This window comes from Akebia trifoliata, chromosome 7 (assembly GCF_017979445.1).
Source record: "Akebia trifoliata isolate Shusen 1 chromosome 7, ASM1797944v1, whole genome shotgun sequence".
Taxonomy (NCBI): Eukaryota; Viridiplantae; Streptophyta; class Magnoliopsida; order Ranunculales; family Lardizabalaceae; genus Akebia; species Akebia trifoliata.
This window is the reverse complement of record NC_141381.1, coordinates 14,876,923-14,898,086: the sequence shown is the minus strand read 5'-3', so window position 1 is coordinate 14,898,086 and position 21,164 is coordinate 14,876,923.

Genomic DNA, 21,164 nt, shown 5'->3' with positions numbered 1-21,164 from the left:
AGGGCATCCAATACCGTCAAACTTCTCCATATCTGGCATTGTGAACTTCTCTGATAGACGGACCGTGGGAAACAAGGTCATTGCCCCTAATCCAAGAGTAAGATCGTCAAGGTCTTTAATATTCTTCAAAGCAGTTTCAACCTGAGTTATTCGATGAGCTAGGACAGGGTCGACGTGTAATTGATCATCTTCTTGGTTTTCAACGAGGTCAATCACATCCTGAGGTTCTATAGCTTTATCTTTTCCCTTTTCAATTTTCAGGGATTCAATTTGTGTTTGGACAGAAGCAATAATCTGTGCTTGAAAAGATTTTAAAATCTAACGGAGTGCAGCTTCATCCATGGTACTCGTTTCTTCTTGTGGCAAAAACTGACTACTTGACAATGGTACTCTGGAAAGACGACTATTTTCACGGACCCAAAGTGGTACAGATGGAGGTTTAGAACGTTTAGGACCGATTATCACCTGATTGGAAGTAAACCAAGGTTAACCATTGACTCTAAAGGTTTGACTCTTAACCACATGATTAAAGTTTCGATATAGAATAGCCCAAGTCCAGTGGAAAATATCGAACCCAAATGCACTATAACTCTATAGTGACCAAGAAAGTGAGAAAGGTTAGACACGGGTCTACCCCTGATTGGGATTGAATTTTTGATCAAACAAACTAATTTGATCCTAAGATTGAAACTTTCTATACAAAGTCGTCTGGATCTTTAAAAGTGAAATCAATTAGTCCAACTGATTTGGTATTGATCAGTTTGATCCATTTGTCAATTAGGCTAACTGGTTTAAGTGGTTCAAATTAATCGGTACATTTCAACGATTGGGTCGGACTGATATTGCGGATTTTGTTTCATTATTCTGGATCGGTCCGCCCACTTACCTGTTGGTTGGATTGAATAAAGCAACCCGGGAACACCCATAGTCAGTTCGGGTCGTGACCTATAGGAAGGCTTCTAGACTCTAGGTTTACTACGTGCAATGCAATTTATCTGGCCACCCTTGCTCAAATACACCTATATACCTCTCGATACGTGGTGACTTGGTTTGATATACCATATAGGTGATAATCTAAAACCTCAACTCACTTCTCTGAAGTCAAAAACAGCCAGTTTGATCTCCAGTTGAGAGGTGGCACACAATGCTGAGCAAGGGCCCACTTAAATACCTCTCGTCTAGAATAGACGTAGTCTATCCCCCTCGTACAGTAAGGTACAACGGGGCAAAATCTCGCTTAGGCACTGGTTTTGACCAAGAAGTGCAATTGATATACTTAGATTATCTTTCATACCTACGGGTACGAGTCAAAAGTTGTAGCTTTCATAAATGGTTTGGCATCCCACGAGGGGATCGACCACGTATTAGTACTACGTTGGCAATCGGGACATGTGACTGTGTGGTTCACAATAGGTCAAAGACTCAGGTCACTCCAGCCTGGGTGCATCAATATACCTCTCAGAATCACCTGATCAGATAGTATTGATGCCCCAGTTTGATATACCCTAAGGTACGTGACTGGAGTTGTGGTTTTCATGAATGACTTCGCATCTCTGAAGAGACCGGGCCACGCACTAATGCCACGTTGGCTATATAGGACGTGTAAGTGTGCAAAATAATAAACGTGCATGTGGTGTGTGCAACACAGGGTGGGGTGTGCCCGGGGCCTTTTTCAAACAAATGGGCCCATGGGCCTAATCATTTTATCACCACGTTAATTCCACAGAAATTTTAATCAAACCAATCACATCAACATTAGGATCAAAATAAGCAATTCCCACATATGTATCAATCAAGATTACGACAATCAATAGGCACACCACACAAATTAATAATTAGAGTCAAGCACATTTTTTGATCCAAAAGATTTTTTCTTTTATGGTCCAATCGGGGAGTATTTTGGGTGATCCTAAATAAATTAAGATTCCCAAAAATATTAGATTGATGATAGAATGGTGGTTGTAGGATGAAGGAGCATAAACCCCATTTTCTTTTTTCTCTTTTTTTTTTTTTTAAGAAAAACAAATTGATTTTTCAAAGAAAAGAAATCTTTTTTTTTTTCAAAAGAAATACTAACAAAACAAAACAAAGTCCTAAAAAAAAAATATGCAACCAATCAAGTGAGTTAATAATGGCATACCACTTTTTCTTAATGCCACGCCAATTTTTTTATGTAAATTACCAAGTTAATTACACGCAATTGAGATAACATTAGGAAAATTGGTGTGTCCAAAAAATTTCTCTTTGGTCATAGAGAAGGCTGCCATTAGTCTTTTACAACATTCGGGATAAAATTTTGAGACATTATTAGCACACCCGTTGTTTACTTACCACACACCACTCATCTTCAAAAATGAATAGTTGTTTCCATTTAGATTAGTGTATTATGAGTAAACAATGATGTGTTAATAATAATTCTTTAAGACTCTCGTCAAAGAGCATTTTAAAATTGGGATTTTTTATTTTTTAAAAACAAATTGATTTTAAAACCAAAAGAGTTTCATGAAACAAAATATATGTTGCTGTTGGCAACCCAAAAAAAAAAAATCCTTTATCAGTTCAGGGATTTAATGGAAGTGTAATTCAATGTAAGTTAATCCCTTTTAATTATCAAAAAATTGTCCGAAAATTATAAAAAACTTGCGAAATCTGATTTTAATTCGAAAATGTTGATCGATGCTTTCCAATTAATATAAATTCGCAAAATAGGATGGGAGCGACTTACTGAAACCACATTGAGTAATTGGTTCTTAAAACTCGTGGTGATCGGCAGCCGATCCCATTGACATGGGTTACAACGAAAAAAACCACACCGCTCTCACCATGATCATATATTCCATTCTGTCATCTCCGCCCAACTTATTTTCGGCTTTTAACATTCTTAACTTTACGAAACCAAGAGCAACAAAGAGAACTAGAACCAACAATGTCAACAAAGCTAATCAAGAGAAGAGCCGAGAGAGTAAAAATAAATAAAATCCATGAACTCCAAAAATTTATGATTTGGGCAAAATCGATGAACCAAGATCCTAGTTTTTAGTTTCAAATTAATCTACCCATTTATAAATCGAAAAAGATCGGGATACTCATGAAAAATCACTAATGACTTGGTCGGAGAAGAGAAGAAAAAAAACTGAAAATTTCTGTCAAGAAACCCCTTTTAAAGAGAAAACCGATCAACATCGGGTTTGATTCGATTAGAACCGAACGATTTATGTTTCGATCTTACAAGATCTAGTCATACCCTCCAGATTTCTTGCCAATCCGAAACAGCAAAAAAAATTCTACATTTTTCAGTCGAAAAGACGTTGATTCTCATGGAGAATCCTTCAAAAACTGATTTAGTTTTGATATGGCTGTCGATTCGAGACTCCGTATCTTCTTATGGAAAGAAATCGGTGATCTATGCGAAGGTTTAAGTTGATGTATGCTAATTTTAACCGACTGAACAGAGACTGAATCGGTCTCTATTAACGACAATGAAACCAAGTGAATGAATGTTTTAAGAAGACGATGTGGGTAGAGAAGGAATGAATTTTTCTTATAACACACCTCTCACACCAGCACTGTTAATGAGGTGTGAAAAAAATAATAATAACACTTTACTTGGGGCAGCCCACCCTATGATCGATTTAAAACAAAGGATAAGTGTTGTTCTCGCTTACAGTACCCTTTTTTTAAAAAAACCAGATTTTTATTTGCTGTCAACGAACAGCATAACCTTCTTTTAAAAAAACCTGTACATATAAAAAGGATAATAACAAAAAAACATCCATAATCAACAAATCAAACATATATGTATATATGTATATGTTTTTTTTTCGTTAATTTTCTCCTTGCTGTCAATGGACAGCACACTAAAATCTTTTTTTTTTTTTTACAAAACAAAAATAAAAAATGTTGTCGAAGGATGAATCACACCTTTAAACAAAAAAAAAATTTATTTTTATTTTTAAACAACGATGCTTAAAAAAAGAATCCTAAAACAAAAAGAAAAATAAAATAAAATAAAATAAAACTTCAACATTCACTAGTCACCATTCCCTCCTCAATTAATCAAAGTGAGAATGATCAAAGTGAATTTGAAAACTTGAAAAAAGAAAATTTTGGTTTGAAAAGATGAAAAGTAAGAATGTTGAAAGAATGGGAAAGGGAATGAAACGGTAAAATAGCAGAATCATACCCGAGGGGTGATGTCTGCGTTTTACATTGTATGTTGTATGTATGTTGGTGAAAGGATATCCAAGAATAATGAATAATTCCATATTTATTTAAATTCTGTTAGCGCAGGGACGCTGAGTACTGTTATTTATTTTAAGCCAGGGGCTACTGTTGCATAATAGGAACTGGATATCCATTATCAACCTTGTTGTGTTAATTTCTCCTTTGGTTTAAAACAAAAATGATATATATATATATATACGTAGCTATTTTGTGAGCTGTTAAAGAATCTGTGAATGCTTGAAGGGATAGTGCAATTTATCATCCAGAGTGGTGTACTATCCTAGGATATACGGTAGGGACCACCAAGCTCATACATGGTATGGGACGCATATGAGAGTGGAGTCACAGCTGAAATTCGGGTCCATTCCTCTCTATCTTTACCAGTGAACGTATATTGTAAAGGTGGTCGTATATGATCGAGCTGTTTACTTTGGGAATCACATGCACGCCTGATAGGCATAGACGAAGATGATTGGTTAGTGATCACTAACAATCTAGAATAGTTAAATGTTCTGACACATCGAAAAGAGACCCATTGCTTACGATCACATCAAACAACCCGCCTGAGTCGGATAAATGGTCACTAGTGTGGTAAGTGCAGTGACCTACCACAAAAGCAGGAATTGAAAGTCAGATTAATGTTGTAACATCATGTCCTAACTGGGAGTGATCTAATCATGAATCCCAACTCTCTAGTTCCACTATTCCACCATTTTGTATTATGTATCTGTTGTTCTATTTGAAATTATAAACTGAAAAGCATACATGTTATTTCAATGTGATAAATCATATTTGTATAAAAAAATGAAAATGTATAGTGAGTACTAATAATTTTTTTTTTTTTGATAAATGGTGATCTGGGGTTTAGGAGAACCCCCAACCAAGAAGAGACTACAACCTAAGGACCATCCTTCCCTCGGCATCCTCCTTAACAAGCTTAGCCAAGCCAGTAGGAACCGCCCCTGGGAGGATCTCCACATATGAATCTAAGTTACATAAGCCCGCAAGAAAATCCGCTGCGCGATTGGCTTCTCTATAGGAAAACAAAAAGTCACAATATCTAATCTTAGCCTTTAAGTCTTTGATATCCCTAATAATTCTTTCGGTATACCAAGGGGGAGTGATTTGTCCCTTCAGCGCTTCCACTGCTACCTTTGAATCCGATACCACTTTAGTAGCTTGCCCACCTAGGTCCACAACCCTTTTTAGGCCCATGTGGATAGCTTGGAGCTCATGTATTATCACGGATCTCCTTTTCACCCCTTTTGCTGCTGCCCATATGATGTCTCCGTTGTGGTCACGAATTAAAGTACCCATTCCCCCTACATTTCCTCTTAAAGAGCCGTCACAATTTACCATCCACCATTGCCTCGGAGGGGGGTTCCATCTGCACTGTTTTGGTATTGCCAATTTGAACTTTGCTTCAATGGCCCACGACTCAAAAAAGCTCCTATTGAAGCTCGAGTCCTCCACCACGGTATCCTCTCCGCTGAACCTTATTCTCACATCTTGGATAATTACTTGCACCAACACATCCTCATTGGCCTTCTTATTCTTGAAAATTCTCTTGCATCTCTCTTTCCAGATATGGTAGACAAATGTACTAAATGAAGCTCGCTTGATCTCCGTGGAAAGTTCCCTGCCCTTCAAATTATTGATCATCCAATCCAACTCTTGTGCCCACGGCTTTATAGCTCTATTTATAAGAGACATTTTAAGAATCCTTTTCCAAATATCCCTTGCATAAACGCAGCCCATAAACATGTGCTCTATGCTCTCATTGCTGTTGTTGCAAAAGGAACAAACCGAGTTAGATGTGATGTGCCTAGATCGCAGCCAGTCTTGCGTTTTTAGGCTACCCAAAACAGCCATCCACAGCGTAAATCTATGCTTTGGAATAGCTTTCTTACACCAAACCAACTCCCGCCATCCAACCCTTTGACCACGATTCAATTGGTGGTAATACGCCGAAGAGGTTGTGTACAAGCCAGTTGAACTACCTACCCACCTGACCTTATCGTCCTCTTTAGCGTCAATCTCAATACTGTCCAGGTCTGCCCATATGTGATCTAACGCTCTAACCATGCGATATGGAGGATTCCACTTTCCGTCTTTAATAATAGTGCTTACCTTAGCTCGGAGGTTCAATCTTGAGTCATAACGGAGCTCACTCGGGAATTGATTCACAAGAATACCATCTGGGTGCCATGGCTCAGTCCATAACTTTGTTGCTGCTCCATTACCAATCTGATGTTTGATCAGCCCTTCCGCTGCATCTCTTGAGTTGAGTATCTTCCTCCAAGACCACGTGCATTGAGTTGGGCATTTCAAAGTCCAAAAATTTCGATCTTTGATGAGATTTTGGTTCACCCACCTAACCCACAGACTATCCTGATTTGAAGCAAGACTCCATACATGGCGTAAAATGGCAGCTTTGTTCCATGCTTCATGGTTACGTAGCCCAAGACCCCCCTCATGCTTATGTTTGCAAATTTGAGCCCAGCTAATGGGTTGCATTTTTGTAGCGCCACCATTCCCTGCCCATAAGAATTTCCCACAAATCTGCCCCACTTCCTTCCATACTCGCTTTGGGAGGATGAACAAACTAGCCCAATCGGTGGCCATACTGTGAGTACTAATAATTGATGTCATGTGAATCTTTAAAACTATTTAGTTGCTCATCCCTGGCTATACATACCAGTTAATCATAGTTTTAATAGTAAAGCTTTGCATATATTGAAATTATTCAGTATGCTTATTCATCCATGCTAGGTGAGGTTATTAATAGGAGTTATTTGTGAACCTATTGGGTAACCATTATTACTCACCATTTCCTTCCATTTTTTTTTAGTTTCAAATCCTGCAGTCGGAGAGGCAGCTTTAGAGCCAACGAGCGAGGATCATCTGATGGGTCATACTAACGACCAGAATCCATTGCCCAGTGAGCATTGGGATTACTTTCCCTAGGATTTGGTTCCTTCCCAAGGGGTGTATGTAGTCTCTTTGGACTAAGTGATAGGTATATGTTAGTAGGAGGTCAATTTTTTGTAATTCTGTATATTTTCACTTTTTTGTGCAACTCTGATCTAATTCTATGATGTTCACAGTTACTGTCTTCCGTACTTTATATATTTTGGTACATTGTTATATGTAGGATTTGTTGATCATCGGTTTTCTTTGTTTTGAGTTCTGTGGAACGCTAACATAAACGGAGGAAACTATCCAAACTTCAAGGTTTGACCTCGGGATTTGTGTTAACGTTTGGCGGGACGCCACAAAAGTACCTTATTTATAGCCCCAAGTGAAGACGTTTACCCTTTGGTATGTACCTATAAACCCATCCATTGCAACTCTAAGAATTAAATAAGCACTTAGTAGAACACGTGTAGTGCCAAAGATCCAACTGACATCATCTCGACCGCCCAAAATTCGAAATGGTAAAACATTAAAGGTGAAGAAACATTAGGCATCAGACGTAATGTTAGAATTAAAAATTGCGCGCTAATAAAGACATTTGTTCGGAATGGGAAGCATTCCTCAAGATGACGGTGAAACTTCACGTCCTCTTGAGAGGGGGTAAATGTAGAAGGTAAAATCGGTATTTTAGAAAGCCCTGATCAAGAAAATAAGGAAATGACTAATAGAAGAAAATGTTACCCAGATTGGGTCCGTAGCCAAGGCCTGCCCAGCAAAAGGGTAGGACAAAAATGGATGTTTTCCCTGATAGTAGGGTAGAGTAAATTAGTAAACGCAAGCGGATCTCATTCTATGCGAGATTCTAGAAAATTTCCAAGAATTAGGGGTGGTAATGGGTCAGGTCGTGTTGTGTTAGTGTCATGCTGAGGTAAGGGTATTATGAAAATTTACCAAACCCAAACTCGAGCCATTTAATAATCATGTCAAAAACTTAAATCCGAACCCAACCCATTTATAAATAGATATACTTGACCCAACCCATATATTACATGTTTAATAAAATTCTAATCTTTATTGTAAAATAAGTTTTATTTTCTCCATCAAAAATAAAATACCATTATTAAAAATAAAGGCACACAACCACATACTAAGTTTAATGTTAAAAAGTAACTTTCTTTTGATTTTTTGTCAAAGTTCATATAATTGTTTTCTTTACGAACATATGTGGCATCGAGTCATGATTTTAGATGCCATAAGAAAACTTTCCTTACTTATTTAGTTAGGAAATTATTATTATTATTATTATTAGTATTAGTATTAGTATTAGTTAAGCAAAGTGTATTTCGTTATCACATAGGCATAGTGGCCTTACTTAGTAAGATAATAAAACTTACTAAGAGTCGTTTTGCCCACATGGATCACCATATTAAGAACCAAACACTACATGCCTTTAGATTTCACTGAAAAAATGTAGATATAAATAAATTAAGAACTTAGTAAAAACAAATGTTTCTTCTTTTTCAAACTAAAAGCTTAATCATTAATTATTTGAAAAATATCTTAAAGCACCTTCTATATTTTATAGAATTTGAAAAAATATATGTTATGCAAAAATTCTAGGAAATCCTAGCAAAAAGAATGAGTAATTTAAAAGATTCTTAAATAATTATTGATATATTTAAAACTACACGTTAATGACAGAATAACTAAATGTATCAAAATAGGTTAAGCAGGTTTGTGTTAAGATTGCCACCCCTACCAAGAATCTAAGGACACGATAAGCATAGTTCTAATTCGGTTAGGATCCCTTTGATCATGAGATCTCCTAGGATCATATCCCGAATTCAGAGAAAACCCTAATCTCTTGGAAATCATATATATAGATATATGAGTGAGGATCAAGAAATAATTAAAGATCTTTTTTTACTCCCTATATATATATATATATATATATATGGGTCCCTTTCAGCAACAAACATTTTGACAAACATTTTGGCAAAACATTTTTCAAAACATGGGTTAGAGGTCTTGGAATGGGCTGATTTTTGGTGATGATGATCTCCTCACCGTAGAGATCATCCTCACCAAAAATCAGCCCATTTCAAAACTTCTAGCCCCGTGTTTACAAGTTGAAAAATCGTGGACCGTCCATTTTTTGTAAACCATTTTTGATGGGTTAGAAGTTTTGGAATGGGCTGATTTTTGGTGATGATGATCTCCTCACCGTAGAGATCATCCTCACCAAAAATCAGCCCATTCCAAAACCTCTAACCCATATTTTGAAAAATGTTTTGCCAAAATGTTTGTCAAAATGTTTGTTGCTGAACATTTCCCTATATATATATATATATATATATATATATATATATATATATATGAGTGAGGATCAAGAACTAATTAAAGATCTTTTTTTACTCCCCTCTTACTTGAGCTATAACTTAAGCAATCTCTTCTTCTAAGATTCTAACTTGATCGTTGGAAGATTATTAGCAGGTACCACATTGATGATATCACGGGGGAGCAAGGAGCACTTTTTCAGAGCAGCAGAGCTGAGTAACTCGAGATAAACTTGTATTCACCTTTACAATCACAATATGGATGATTTTGATCATTTTTTTAATTAACTATAAAATTGTCTTGGAAAGGCCGTTCAGTCAATCTAAAAGTATGTAGAGTCCAACTTTGAAGTGGCTTGGCTACTTCAAAATTTTGGAGGAACCCTCCTACTTACTTGAAACATTGTATAGTTTTGATTTTTGATTCATAACCCTCCCCCTCTACGGTTTTATGAAAATTTTAAATGTTTTCAAACTAATGAAGTGCCACCTTCTACCTTAGTTTTCTCTTATAAAACTCATGAAAAACTGATATCAATACCCTCATCCTAACCATCATCAACATTCAACATTACTATCATCATCATATCAATGACATCATCTCCACCATCATCATCATGATTAGTTTACGAAAAAAATTAAAGATTTTTAAGTCATTTTTTGTTAGTCTATAAGGGAAGACCAAGGTAAAGGGGCATTTCATAAATTTGAAAATGTAAGGGTATCTCAAATATTCATTGGAATGTGGAGGTTCCACGCATCAATCAAGGAGCCTTCCTCTAGAATTTTGAAGCAGCGAGGTCGTTCCAAAGTTTTTTACAAGGTTGCATCATTCCCCATGACCTATAGTCAACAATTTGATCTTTGGTCAAACATTCCTTAGAGCAATGGTTAACTCATTTACTTAGTCATGTATCATATCCCAAGAGCACCATGATTGTTTACTCACTGTATTGGCATGTGGTCAAGCTATTTTGACTAGTGGTTATTGTGGAGGGTATTTTTTTTACGACTTCAAATAGAAACTATGAGACATGTCCACTAAACTCCCGTGTTTGAGAAGTACAGAAAATCCGGCCTACAAAAATTCATGTTTGGTCAAGATCGAAATAAGGGAAGTAGGACATATAGGAGAAATAAATCTCAAGATAAGTGGCTAAGGAATGGAGTAATAGGTCGGTTGTATCGAATTCCTGAAAGTCAAGAATCCAATCATATTCGCGAGAATCAAGGGAAGTTACTAAAGAAAAGGAACCACTTAAATACTAAAATTAAGAAGAGGATCAGGGAAGATCTAAGGGAGGAGGAAACCTCTATAAATACATAGAAAGAAGGACTAAAAGGTATGAGATTTTTCCCTCTAAAAACTTGATATTACTTTTTATATTAAGGTTCTGACTTAGGCGTTAGAGAGTTATTGTTGCAGGCACACCTAAGAGTACAAGAAGAAGAAGTCATTCATCCAATGGGAATCTCGAGGTAATGCAAGCTTTTGCCTCAACAATTGTGTGTTGTCCGTGGGAATTGTTACAAAGGGAAATAACCATCATGGTGAGAACTAGGCGTAAAGGACTAGAAGAACCAACACCACAAGACCTGATACAAGTATTACATCACCTGTTGACTGAAATGAGAGCAAAGATGCGACAAGAACTCGAATGACAAACTGATGAGATCTTGGCAATAAGAAGGGAAAATGAAGAGCTCCGACAAAGGTTGGGCCAAGGAACCGAAACTGGGGGAGACCCGATATGGTTCAAGATCACATGAAATGACGACAACCAAATTGAAAATTTTAACCTTAATTAAACAACTTAGTCAAAAAATTTAACCTTAATTAAGCAACCCAATCAAAAAAATTTAACTTTAATTAAACAACCAAATCGAAAAATTAATCTTGATTAACCAATCAAATTGAATTTTAAAAGTAGTTAACCAATCAAAGCTAAAAGTTGAAATTTAATTCATCATCTAACCAATCGATGAATAAGATATGGTCAAAGGCTACCGAGTCACGAATAACATAGGATCACTGCCCACATTATCTTATAGAAAAAATGTGAAAGAGAGAAAACATAAAAGAAAAAAGAAAAAAAAATTCAAAATTAGAAGTAAATCCAAATGTCCTCATTTAAAATTCGATTTCAAAAAAACACTAGAAATAAAAAATGTAAAAGAGAGAAAATCGAAAAGAGAAAAATAGAAACCTTTCAAAGAGGGACGTCCGACTCTCTATAGTCTCTCCCACGTTCTTTTGATCCTCTCATCTCTCACCACGTTGTCTAGGCTAATTATCCCCCTTTATTCTTACACAAAAAAAAATAACATAAGAACATAAGAAGAAGAAGAGGAAGAAGTAACTAGCAACGTCTCCCTCAGCCTTCAATAGTCATCCTCAACGTATTCTTCTCTAGTAGAAGTAGTCGTTTCCACTCCCCATCTTCTTTCATTACAAGATCTCTCAAGTTGCGCTTGAATGAACAACACTCAGCCATCATCTTGATTTTGAGGTAAATTTTTTTATTTGTTTTCTTATTTTCTTTTTCTTTTCTTTCTTCTCATCAAGTCTTAATTTTTATTTTCTTTTTTCGATAGCCGTTTCATGGATACTCTTTACTATCTTCAAATTAAAACTACCATGTAGCGTATGAATTAGGATTTTTTTATTTTTTTCTCTTTCTTTTCTATCTCATTACTTTCTTTTATTTCTCATATTAGTAGAATTAGAGAATGTATGTTTTCTTTTGAAAATCTATGATTATCATACTCAAACCGTTACTTTTATTAAGATTGTTTTGAATTTTTTTCAATGACTATCGTGGTTCGAATTCCCTTTTCGCATTCATATTTCACTGATGTGGTGATTTTACATGATATTAATCTTTTCCAACTTAAAAATTCATGTCCATATTCATATTTTGCTAATTTGGTGATTTTACACAGTATCAATTTTTTTCAATTTCAAATTTCATGCACTTATTCATATTTTGTTGATTTGGTGATTTTATATGATATCAATTTTTTCCAATTCAATGCACATATTCATATCTTGTTAATTTGGTAATTTTACATGATATCAATTTTTTCCAATTTAGAAATTTTATGTGCATTCATATTTTGCTGATTTGGTAATTTTACATGATATTAATTTTTTTTAATTTAAAAATTCATGTTTATCCATATTTTATCAATTTGATAATTTAACTTGATATCTATTTTTTACAATTTAGAAATTCATATGCATTCATATTTTGCTAATTTAATAATTTTACATGATATTTATTTTTTTTCCAATTTAGAAATTCATGTATATCCATATTTTATCAATTTGGTAATATCGAGTTTTTTCAATTTATAAATTCATGTGTGTCCATATTTTATCAATTTAGTAATTTTATATGATATCAATTTTTTCCAATTTAGAAATTCACGAGTATCGATACTTTATCAATTTGGTAATTTTATGTGATATCGATTTTTTCGATTAGGAAAGTTCATGTGCATTCATATTTTGCTGATTTGATAATCTTACATGATAGTAATTTTCTTGATTTGGAAGGTTTACCTATTTTACTAATTTGGCAATCATGCATATTGTTTTTACAGATTTAGAAAGTTTATATGTATTCATGTCTTACCAATTTGGTAACTATGAGGGATATGAATTTTACCGATTCAGATTTTTCTTACACATATGTAGTCTTTATGAAATAAAATTTTTTATGCATATGATGAAACTTACCAATTTGAGAAATTAATTTGTACATGTTATGATAATTATCCGGATTGGTAACTTTTATGCATGTTTTGATATTGAACCGATTTGGTAATTATTTATGCATATTTTATTATTGGATCGAATTGGTAATTATTTATGCATGTGTGAATTTTAGCCAATTTTTAAAAGTATTCATGCATGTTGGCTTTAATTAAAATTTATTTTTGGTAAAATTATCATGTGAGCATTAGGGCATTGAACTAGATTTAGGCTTTTTCACTTTTTTCTTTTTTTTACATTCAGAATTCGAGACATTACGTAATATTTGGAGAACTTTAGTCAGAGAATTTGTTTAGCAAATTTGACATAAATTGATGATGATGGACCCTACCTTGTCTCTAGTCTTTGCCCATTGACCATAGAATAGTTTTGGATCATAGTAGAGACCGATCGTCTCGAAAGACGGGTTTGGCGCCTAACACCTTCTGAAACCCATAATCTTACCCCTTACCCATTTCTCTTACCTATGGATTGATCCAGATCCATTTTAGAGTTATTTTTTATTCCTAGACCTGAACTAGGTATCGACTCTCAATTCTTAGAAAATCCCCCAATTTACCAGTCAGATACCTTTTTATTATTTGTAAAAAGGGTTGAGGCGATTTCAGAGCTACACAACCTATATCGAACGACACTAAGGCGAGCTACAGGGGTGACATCATTTGCACTAGCTATGAGACAGAGGTAGTAATTCCAACCGAGGTACAAGTCCCTGCAATCAGAATGCAAATTGACGAGATTAGCATGAATAAGAAGTTGCTAGCACGGAACCTCGACTGGTTATATGAGACTCAATAGCGAGTGATGGAAAGACTCGGTAGATATCAACAACAATTGAAGAGATCGTACAATCGAAAGGCACGAAGGATAACATTCAAACTCGAAAACATGATATTACGAAAGGTGTTTTAAAACATGCGGGAGATGAATGGTGGGAAACCCGGAGCAACTTGGGAAAGTCCATTAACTAGGTAAAGCTGGAGTTCATTATTTGAAAACTATAATGGGAGGTGTAATCATGGCACCATGGAATGCCTTTAACTTTAAGAAGTATTATCAATAAAATTCTCTCGCATCTAATAAATGTGGTCTCTTTATGTTGGAAAAGTCTTGGCTTATTATGGAAGCCAACCAAACCATTTGAGAATGTAGAAGTCTTGGCTTATTACGGGAGCCAAGCCATCACTACTAGTCAATCCAAATAAAATATATATACACAAAAGCAAAGTAAGAAAAAGTCTTTCATTAAAAAGAAAAGGAGTTACAAATGAAAGGTAAGAATTACATAAAAAGACCCTAAACCGTGGGGGTAGGATCAACATCAATTGCCTCTAAACCAACAATATGGTTGCAGGACGGAGGGATAGAAACATCTCAAGCATCCTTCAGATCTTTAGCAATGTTAGTTAGGAATGGAGTAGTATTTGCTTCTAGAACCAGCTCAGCCTTCTTCATCTTGGCCTTGAGCTTGTTGTAGGCGTTCTCCCAAGTGGACTCTAAATCATCAAGTTAGACTTGGTATAGGTCGAGCTGATCTTACAGCTCTTTCCTCTTTTCTTTCTCCTTGACGGCCATAATGGTCGCCAACTCCTCTTTCAAGTAGGATAACACCCCCTTAGTCGAGGCGATATCCTTCTTCGCCTTCTTGAGTTTCTCCCTCGAGCTCTCAAGTTCAAACCTTAGGGCAACCATATCTCTTTGTTTCTTCAGATTGAAGGACACAATGACATCCATATCTGCCTATAGCTGCCTCAACCGCATATCAATCAAAGATGGTTGCATCTCGGGATTATCCGAGCTTCATGACCCCGTGCTAAACCTAAAGAGAAAAAAAAATAGGCATTAGATGACAACAAAATTTAATATAAAAAAAAAGGAACATAAGAAAGACGGCTTACCATAGCCATCGTATGGAAAATGTCACAAAAGAACCAAGTCGGATCCCCCATGAAATGTTTTTTTGTCAACATCCTATCTTTTGGTAAATAGGACACTAATAACATTGCCTGCAAAATCCAAAAATTGAAAAGCACGACACATTGATCAGTGACCGGGTGAAAGGCAACCGAAGGGGTGATGACCCATGGAATGCTTGGAGGATCACCACCCCTAAACCCCGACCCTGAGGGAAAGATGGTAGTAAGGGTAGGGGTATGATGAAGGGAAGCTGATGAAACACCCTCAAAACCTCAATGATTCTTGTGGATTGGATGGGAGGGGATTCTTAAGAGGCAGCTTTCCTCAATCACTTCTGAGGAGGTTGCTCAAGTTTTTTGTCCTGGGGCAAGGACTGGCACACCTCTTGCACCTTGACGTTAGAATCGTCGGACTCAATGGAAGCTGGGTGATTGGAGCGAAGATTGACGATGTTGTCTAAGTCATCTTTGGGAGCATCACGTAGGCTTTGGAAAGGACGGGGCTTGGTTAAAGAACCCCTCACTTCTTGGTATCCTTCGCCTAGAGAATCGGTAGGGGCTAGGAAATTGGTGACTCAATGATACAACTCTTGGTTAGAAAGAATATGGTTGATCACCACCGAATCAAGGACCCTTTTGTCTTTGATCGGATCTACATAACCAAAAATTGGGAAAAATGAAAGTTAGATCTTGAAAATACGAATAAAAGATCGGATTAGGTTCATACAAGAAAGTTATCAGCTCGGTTGAAGGAGTTGAAGGCGAGAAGGGGAATCTCGTCCCCTAGCACACATTTCCACTGACCAATCAACTTGATGGGGAATAAAAACCAGTCTTTATCCTAGTCTAAAAGCTCGAATAGAGATGATTTCCCTCTCTTCTTTGTTAAGTAGAAGTACCCCTGCTTTTTGGGGCACCTCCTTTGAAAAAACGGAGCCCTTATATTGAGGATCCTGAGTTGTAAACCTTCTTCAAGCCGAGTATTCATTTGCTCAATGGCATAAATATGACAGTAAAAATTATCGTTCATCTGTCCTGGAACCCTCCTATAAAAATTTAAGACCTCCTGAGTTAATCTACTCAAGGAACATGGAGGCCTGCCTTAAATTGTCCCCAATACACCTGGTAGTGTTGCAAGGAAGGCCCTAAAATAGAAAAGGTTCCTCCAAGAAGGAGGTACCCACATCATCAGGGATAACATATGTATCCCTAATTTCAAGCAAAGGAGAGCATGTAGGGGAATATGATTTCCCCTTAGCCATCGAAGAAGGGAAATAAAATAAAAAAGGGATTTGAGGAGAGGAGTGATGGTAGACTCTGACGTTCAATAACATCTAATGACAAAAAGCTTATGCGGATTATAGCTGGTACCGACCAAGAGAACATAGACGCGAGAACTCTTGATTCAGGAAGCAAGAGGAAGAAAGAATAGAAGGAAGAAGAAAAGGTAAAACAAGAAAATAAGGAGAAGGAGGTATTTGTAAACCTTTAGGGCATCGAGATACTCATTAAATAAAGGGTCAAGATTGCCTCGATTACCATCGTAATAATGGGTTGTCGACGTATTAAATGTACACAAGAAACAAAGAAATGATACGACATGCGTACCCAATCAACCAACTGAAAAAAGGCATATGTGTACGACGCATAAATGCGCTGCAACAAACGTATAAAAGAAAGTCATTAAATGCGCCACCATGGAAGTTCTATCAGATTTTTAAAACTTAATATCAAAAAACGGAAATCAAAAGGAACAACATACATTAACAACCCAATTGGAGGTTACCATGCGTCATTTGGTTATCATTGGGTCTCGTACCCTCGGATAAGTATCCAAAGTCGCGAGAGAGGGTATTGTGGAGGGTATTTTTCATACGGCTTCAAATAGCAACACATGGCAGCTGTGAGACATGTCCATCGAGCTCCCGTGTTTGAGAGGTAGAGAAAATCCGACCTACAAAAATTCATCTTTGGTCAAGATCGGAATATGGGAAGTCGAACATATAGGAGAAATAAATCTCAAGATAAGATGCCGAAGAATGGAGTAATAGGTCGATTGTATTGAATTCCTGAAAATTAGGAATTCAACCACATTCACGATAATCAAGGGAAATTACTAAAAAGAGAGAACCGCTCAAACGTTAAGGGCTAAAATTAAGGAGGATTTAAAGTAAGAAACCTTTATAAATACATAGAAAGAGACACTAAAAGGTATGAAATTTTTTCCTCTAAAAGCTCGATATCATTTTTTGTATTAAGATTCTGACTTAAGCGTCGGAGAGGTGTTGTTGCAGGCACACCTAGGAGTACAGGAAGAGGAAGTCATTCATCTAGTGGGAATCTCAAGGTAGTGCAAGCTTTAGCATAAACAGTCACCTTGATGGTCAACTCAAGTCATGTATCTAGGTCCAACAATCACTGTAATCACCCAACAAATGAGATCGAAGATCAAAGGTTTATTATAAATAAAAAAATGGCTCATCGTGCTATGTATATATGTGCAAAGAGATAAAAATGGGACAATCTTTTTGGAGTTAGTTTCCTAACTTAGCATATGAGAGATAAAAATACCCACCAATTCACCAAAAAATCCATTTATCCAAGGTAGAAGAAATTACTGAATTTAATAAATTATTTTAAAAATAATTATAAATATATAACGTGGTCTTCCTTCCATATAGGGCTTAATCCACCAACCATGCTCCCAAGATGGCATTGACATCTATACCACTTTATTCTGTGTTGCAAGGCATGATCACTTGTAGGTTTTTTTTAAGAGCTGCTACAGCCACTTCAACTTTTATTCTGTGCTGCAATTCTTTGGTGATTTATGTAGGAATTGGTGTGGCATTAGTAAAAGTTGGTGTGGTAATAGTAACTCTAAACCTCTATATGATTTTATTGAATTAAAACATTGTAAGAGGAGTTGCTTAAGTGATGAGAAAGAAATGATTCACAAACTAGTCATGTTCAATAATAATTGGTGTATGTTATGTAAAATATAGTAATGTGTTGATAAAATAAGAGGAGTCCATGTAAACCTAGAACTCTAGAGTTACTTTCACATTCAAGGATTTTATTAAAAATAGAACCAAAACAAAGTCCAATGCAAATTTAGTGTAAAAAAACTCACTGTGGAGGAAAGCAAGCAAGACATTGATTTTGGGGAGTTTTTGTCATCCACCCCCCTGGAGATCTCCATCGTGATGTACTCAGGTTTGATGTTCTCTAGCCATGGCATCCTCAATGCTTAAGTTACATAAATTGTAGAAGAAAATTAGTAACTTTATACTAAGTTGTGCTACTCCCAATCCTATGTAACTTCTATATTAGAATCGTGATGCAGAGCGGTGTCCCATTCCTACAACAACATATGGTGTCTACGTGCCACATTTTGGTTGGAGATTAAACATAATGGGCTGTATGTCATGTAGATAACAGCTTTGTTAGGAGCCCAGAGTGTTTTAAACTCCTACCAAAACATGCCACTAAGACACTGTTCCTATTCTATAGGAACGGGATACTGTACTTGATTCTGATTCCTATAATAGGTAGCCTACTTATCAAAGTTTATTATAGTATTAGAAATTTCTTAAAATTTTCTAATAAAGGGCTTTCAGATCTTCATCGGGCCCTCGAACGAACTGGATCAACTCAGAGTGCTCCGGTCACCCTGTCAAGAAAGCTTGTTTTGCCCATCTGATTGTGGGTGGTACGTAAAGTTCATTTGTTGCTCGACACCTTGAAGAGTGAAGAACTCTATCAGAATTGACTAATAAAAATGGGATCCCAATCACTCACCATTGATTTTGGCCTGCCATGAAATGTGCGGCCATTCTCGATATAAAGTTGTGCAGCTGTGTAAGGATGGGTTAAGGCCATAAAATGAGTTGCTTTACAAAGCTGATCTACAACCACTATAATGCAATTTTTGCCATGTGATAGGGGAAGCCCATCGATGGAATCCATGGATACATCGACCCATACGACAGTTGAAATGGGTAGGGGTTGCAAGAAGCCCGGTGGAGCAATGGATTCTGACTTGCTCTGTTGACATACATCACATTCCACAATAAACCGCTTGAGGGAATGTCTGAGACCCTTCTAATAGAATGTTGTAGAAATGTGTTTGGCTACCTGAATGACCCGGACTAGAAGAAGAATGCATATGTTGTAGAATTTCAGAATAGAAAGGTGTGGAAGGAGCATAGATAAGGCATTGTTTGTATCGTAACAAGCCATCTGACCATGTATAATGGCAAGTACAAAGCTTTCTCTGTTATGAGCTTTGCAAGTAGCACAAACGGACAATTAGGAAACTTTTAGCTCATGCAAAATATGTTAGCTCCGATTTTCACGGCAGATCTCAAACCTCTTTTTTTCGGAACTCCTTATAGTGGTCCACTTCATCTCCAACACGTTCTTGTAGTTAGAAAACGTGACCCACTATAGATCTGAGTTGTGGTAACGAACCAAGACGTGGGAATTTTTTTCAGATTTCAATTCTTTTTATTAAGTTTTATTTCCGCATTTTTGAGAATCAATGTTAAGAATAACAAAATAAACAATGAGATTAGGAATTATAGAATCAAGAAGCTTACAATGGTTCCCAGTCGAACAAGATCTACACTTTCTCCATGCCAAACGAACATCGAGGATTATCAATAGATCCCAACTTTTAGTTCATTGCAAATTAGCCACTTGTACCTCATGTCTACTTAAAAGCAACTAAAATATGATGTAACTCGCTAAACATCTGCCAACAAACTTTAATAAAAATTTCTCTGAAATGTGGTTGCTGTTAAGTTTAAGGAGAATACGGAGTTTCTTGCCGCAGCCAATGTGCAAAAATCCAAGTTGTTAACAACATGATGGAAATAATGCGGACTGTAATCCACAGTAGGACTCTTCAGTCTTCAGGTGCTGCTGAAATCCATTTGATGATAAACGAACAAGATCAAATTATAGTCAAAATTGCCCCCAAGGACACATTAGAAATCCGATACATTTAGTTTCCAAGTCCAATTAGTTCCCTTCTCCGTTTACGTGCTTCTGCAAAAGAAAAATCAACGAAAAACAAGTTGTTCTTATCAAAGATTTGCTACGAAACTGCTCATTTCCTGGTCCGTAAAAGTAGAAATTTACAATATTGGACAGAACTTACACCATCAAGTGCCTTACGTAAGAATTTTATTGCCTGAAATTCATCAAATATCACATGAGTTAATTTTTCTAGCATGCCTAAATGTAACGTCCATTCATCTGTCACCTAGAGTTAGGTGTAAGCTCGCCCCGGAACTACCCGGGAGCACCCATGTAATATCATGTAAGGCTCGTTATGAAGTCATGTCAGCCCCCATACCAGGGCATATCTGTTAGCTTAGGGTACATGTCAGCCCCGTGTCAGGGCACACTTGTTAGCTTAGTGGTATTTTCGTAATAAGGGAGTATGACCGGCCTCCACTTTTGATGTTTCCTTCTGGAAACCTAGGAAAGGAAAAGTATACACCTTGTATGAAGGGTGTCAGTGCTATCCCAATCCTCGGCCTACAACCACGTTGTTGAAGCCCTTGAAGCCCAGCTCCGTGGAAGTCCCGCGTGTCATAGGATCATCTATTGTTTGTAACGCATCTATTGCTTTTGTAACGCGTTACCCTGTGTAATCAATATTATATCAACAAAGTTACCTCCGGACTTTGCCTCGTGTTGCCTTATTTACTTGTTTGCTAGCTACGTGTTTGTGGTGTACGATCATTTTACAGGCTTGCAAGTGGATTTGACCCTCTTGCGCCGCACGACCTCGCTTCGAAAGAATAGGGCCGTGACACTAGAGCACCCAAACCAAACAGTTATATCCTCTTCCGTGTTGAAGTCCCTATTGAACAGTTGGCCCAAACATGCAACTTTCAACTATGCAAGCCTAGGCTTTGAGTAGAACTCGATAAACGAGATAATAACTCCTCATAATCATCATCTAAGATTTATCCCAAAAAA